Source organism: Schistocerca americana, chromosome 3, assembly GCF_021461395.2.
Source record: "Schistocerca americana isolate TAMUIC-IGC-003095 chromosome 3, iqSchAmer2.1, whole genome shotgun sequence".
NCBI classification, from domain to species: domain Eukaryota; kingdom Metazoa; phylum Arthropoda; class Insecta; order Orthoptera; family Acrididae; genus Schistocerca; species Schistocerca americana.
In genome coordinates, this window is record NC_060121.1 from 590,197,918 (window position 1) to 590,202,917 (window position 5,000).

The following is a 5,000-nucleotide window of genomic DNA, read 5'->3' on the forward strand; positions in this document are numbered from 1 at the left end:
AGTCTAGTCGGTAATGATCCTTCCGCAGGTTCACCTACGGAAACCTTGTTACGACTTTTACTTCCTCTAAATGATCAAGTTTGGTCATCTTTCCGGTAGCATCGGCAACGACAGAGTCAATGCCGCGTACCAGTCCGAAGACCTCACTAAATCATTCAATCGGTAGTAGCGACGGGCGGTGTGTACAAAGGGCAGGGACGTAATCAACGCGAGCTTATGACTCGCGCTTACTGGGAATTCCTCGTTCATGGGGAACAATTGCAAGCCCCAATCCCTAGCACGAAGGAGGTTCAGCGGGTTACCCCGACCTTTCGGCCTAGGAAGACACGCTGATTCCTTCAGTGTAGCGCGCGTGCGGCCCAGAACATCTAAGGGCATCACAGACCTGTTATTGCTCAATCTCGTGCGGCTAGAAGCCGCCTGTCCCTCTAAGAAGAAAAGTAATCGCTGACAGCACGAAGGATGTCACGCGACTAGTTAGCAGGCTAGAGTCTCGTTCGTTATCGGAATTAACCAGACAAATCGCTCCACCAACTAAGAACGGCCATGCACCACCACCCACGGAATCAAGAAAGAGCTATCAATCTGTCAATCCTTCCGGTGTCCGGGCCTGGTGAGGTTTCCCGTGTTGAGTCAAATTAAGCCGCAGGCTCCACTCCTGGTGGTGCCCTTCCGTCAATTCCTTTAAGTTTCAGCTTTGCAACCATACTTCCCCCGGAACCCAAAAGCTTTGGTTTCCCGGAGGCTGCCCGCCGAGTCATCGGAGGAACTGCGGCGGATCGCTGGCTGGCATCGTTTGTGGTTAGAACTAGGGCGGTATCTGATCGCCTTCGAACCTCTAACTTTCGTTCTTGATTAATGAAAACATACTTGGCAAATGCTTTCGCTTCTGTTCGTCTTGCGACGATCCAAGAATTTCACCTCTAACGTCGCAATACGAATGCCCCCGCCTGTCCCTATTAATCATTACCTCGGGTTCCGAAAACCAACAAAATAGAACCTAGGTCCTATTCCATTATTCCATGCACACAGTATTCAGGCGGGCTTGCCTGCTTTAAGCACTCTAATTTGTTCAAAGTAAACGTGCCGGCCCACCGAGACACTCACTCAAGAGCACACTGGTAGGATTGCAACGGGGTCCGCCTCGGGACGCACGAGCACGCACGAGGCGCGTCGCACGCCTTCAGCTCGCCCCACCGGCAGGACGTCCCACGATACATGCCAGTTAAACACCGACGGGCGGTGAACCAACAGCGTGGGACACAAATCCAACTACGAGCTTTTTAACCGCAACAAATTTAATATACGCTATTGGAGCTGGAATTACCGCGGCTGCTGGCACCAGACTTGCCCTCCAATAGATACTCGTTAAAGGATTTAAAGTGTACTCATTCCGATTACGGGGCCTCGGATGAGTCCCGTATCGTTATTTTTCGTCACTACCTCCCCGTGCCGGGAGTGGGTAATTTGCGCGCCTGCTGCCTTCCTTGGATGTGGTAGCCGTTTCTCAGGCTCCCTCTCCGGAATCGAACCCTGATTCCCCGTTACCCGTTACAACCATGGTAGGCGCAGAACCTACCATCGACAGTTGATAAGGCAGACATTTGAAAGATGCGTCGCCGGTACGAGGACCGTGCGATCAGCCCAAAGTTATTCAGAGTCACCAAGGCAAACGGACCGGACGAGCCGACCGATTGGTTTTGATCTAATAAAAGCGTCCCTTCCATCTCTGGTCGGGACTCTGTTTGCATGTATTAGCTCTAGAATTACCACAGTTATCCAAGTAACGTGGGTACGATCTAAGGAACCATAACTGATTTAATGAGCCATTCGCGGTTTCACCTTAATGCGGCTTGTACTGAGACATGCATGGCTTAATCTTTGAGACAAGCATATGACTACTGGCAGGATCAACCAGGGAGCTGCGTCAACTAGAGCTGAGCAGCCGGCCGCCCGGGAGTGTGTCCCGGGGGCCCGCGCGAACACGCAAGCGTCCGCTCAATTATTCTGCAAACAGGAGGAGGCTGAGCTCCCCTGCACCATACACCTCGAAACCCTCTCAGGTCCCGGCGGCGCGCAGCGCCGTCCTATGTACTTGGTCGGGTTCGAGAGAGGCGCAATCGCCCGGAGTTTGGCGAGTAGACGCTTTAGGTGCGACCACCCGTGCTCCCAACTGAGCTTGCCGCTGCCGACAGAGGCCCGGGAGCGTGCTGTCGTGGCATTGCCGGCGGGAGACAACACGCGCCACCTACGGTGACCGGCAGCTCCAACGCCAGCGCCACAGAAGGACAAAAGCCCCACTTGGGTGCCGAAGCGAACTCTCCCAGCACAGCGCACGCGCCAACACGTCCGCACAGCTGCGATACAAACCACCTGCGAGAACCGCAGAGGCGACCGAGCAGCAGACGGCGTCGCGGCGCCGAGCGCCGGGCGGCGGCGCATCCTCAGCGCACACAGTCCTCAATCGGACCAGCACACTGCAGATGTCCACCGCGCTTCGCACCGGGCCCGCGAGGACCTACTTTGGCCGCACGGCGCCGCGTGCAGGGTGCGCCGGCGCGCAGCTGCGCCGCCTGCCGCCTCCGTCGGCCGGCGCGCCTGCCACTGGCCGCCCCCACCAGCCGGCTGTAGCGCGTGCGCCCACGCACCGCGCGGCCAGCACGCCGGGAGGCCCCCCCTCACCGGCCGGGGACGGTCCCACCCAGCCACCGCCGCGTATCGCTTCACACCCAGATGCCATTCACGTTCGTGGGCATGGTGGGTATCGCTGGAACAACCGGTTGGTAGCTCAACCGATCGTCGCCATCACTGATTCACCTCTAGCGAGAACAACCGCACCACAACGGTTTACCAGTTGTTCATTTGCGTAACGTCACCAGCAAACGTAGGCGTCCATCGCCATTTGCAAATTCAACGATTGTTGCATGCCTGTGTCAGGTGTCACGACACACTATGTCTGCCCACATACACGCAACAACATGTGCACGCTTCGCGAACACGTGGAAGGTGGCCCCCGTACGTATGCGATGTCCATTGCGCGAACGACTGTCAACCGGCCTCTGTCGCATGTCGCAGATGTGGAATGCAGTGCACCATGCTATCACGGTGTGTGAGAAGAGACGACTACGTCTGACAACACGCGCCACTACATCAACAGACGGCTCATGCTGATCGCCATCCAGGGCATACCACACTGCAATCCAGCTCTTATAGGGAGACGACACGTAGCTGAGTGCACAACATTTGGACCGCATGGTTCGCCGTTGTTGGCGCAGTCGTTGTACGGTCACATGTACCACGATGTATCATTCAGTACATGAGGACCAATGTGCAGTACAGTGTGTGATTTGGACGTACAACATCAGCGGACAGTTGACACAGGCCGTACCACAGCGTAGGCTACGTGCTTCGCCATGCGAATGCCAATGAACAACTGCAAATGCCAATGAACAACTGCAAAGGGCATTGAGCATGTACGTCCTGCTGCCATCCACATTACAGTGTATAGCTGCAAGGTGTTTAACATGAAGCGATACACTGGGGACCGGGCAGTGCGAGTAGCAAACTATATTGCGGGGGTTGCAGTTAGGCAACACTACACTAATTTAACGCGTCGTATGACAATTACAGAGCAGGTTAAGGCCCAACGTGTGTTGGGTTAAGGCCCAACGTGTGTTGGGTTAAGGCCCAACGTGTGTTGGGTTAAGGCCCAACGTGTGTTGGGTTAAGGCCCAACGTGTGTTGGGTTAAGGCCCAACGTGTGTTGGGTTAAGGCCCAACGTGTGTTGGGTTAAGGCCCAACGTGTGTTGGGTTAAGGCCCAACGTGTGTTGGGTTAAGGCCCAACGTGTGTTGGGTTAAGGCCCAACGTGTGTTGGGTTAAGGCCCAACGTGTGTTGGGTTACAGCGCAATATGGGTTACGTTAAGGGGCAATATAGGTTAGGTTAAGGTACGATATAGGTTAGGTTAAGGTACGATATAGGTTAGGTTAAGGTACGATATAGGTTAGGTTAAGGTACGATATAGGTTAGGTTAAGGTACGATATAGGTTAGGTTAAGGTACGATATAGGTTAGGTTAAGGTACGATATAGGTTAGGTTAAGGTACGATATAGGTTAGGTTAAGGTACGATATAGGTTAGGTTAAGGCGCAACGTGGGTTAGGTTACGGCGCAACATAGGTTAGGTTACGGCGCAACATAGGTTAGGTTACGGCGCAACATAGGTTAGGTTACGGCGCAACATAGGTTAGGTTAAGGCGCAACATAGGTTAGGTTAAGGCGCAACATAGGTTAGGTTAAGGCGCAACATAGGTTAGGTTAAGGCGCAACATAGGTTAGGTTAAGGCGCAACATAGGTTAGGTTAAGGCGCAACATAGGTTAGGTTAAGGCGCAACATAGGTTAGGTTAAGGCGCAACATAGGTTAGGTTAAGGCGCAACATAGGTTAGGTTAAGGCGCAACATAGGTTAGGTTAAGGCGCAACATAGGTTAGGTTAAGGCGCAACATAGGTTAGGTTAAGGCGCAACATAGGTTAGGTTAAGGCGCAACATAGGTTAGGTTAAGGCGCAACATAGGTTAGGTTAAGGCGCAACATAGGTTAGGTTAAGGCGCAACATAGGTTAGGTTAAGGCGCAACATAGGTTAGGTTAAGGCGCAACATAGGTTAGGTTAAGGCGCAACATAGGTTAGGTTAAGGCGCAACATAGGTTAGGTTAAGGCGCAACATAGGTTAGGTTAAGGCGCAACATAGGTTAGGTTAAGGCGCAACATAGGTTAGGTTAAGGCGCAATATAGGTTAGGTTAAGGCGCAATATAGGTTAGGTTAAGGCGCAATATAGGTTAGGTTAAGGCGCAATATAGGTTAGGTTAAGGTACCGTATAGGTTAGGTTAAGGTACAGTATAGTTTAGGTTAAGGTACACATTGTTGTAAGGAAAGGTGTAATGGGGGGGGGGGGCGGCCGGTCGGTTTGTTGATTGTGATTATAGTAAGTGGATGC

The 5,000-nt window shown here is 53.0% G+C and overlaps 1 non-coding gene across 1 annotated transcript; it reads right to left on the reverse strand.

Moving 5' to 3' along the window:
* Positions 1-11: 11 nt before the first annotated feature.
* LOC124608880 lies at positions 12-1,921 on the reverse strand. The gene has a single exon (XR_006979434.1). It is a non-coding gene; the product is annotated as a small subunit ribosomal RNA (ribosomal RNA).
* Between the last annotated feature and the right edge of the window lie 3,079 nt (positions 1,922-5,000).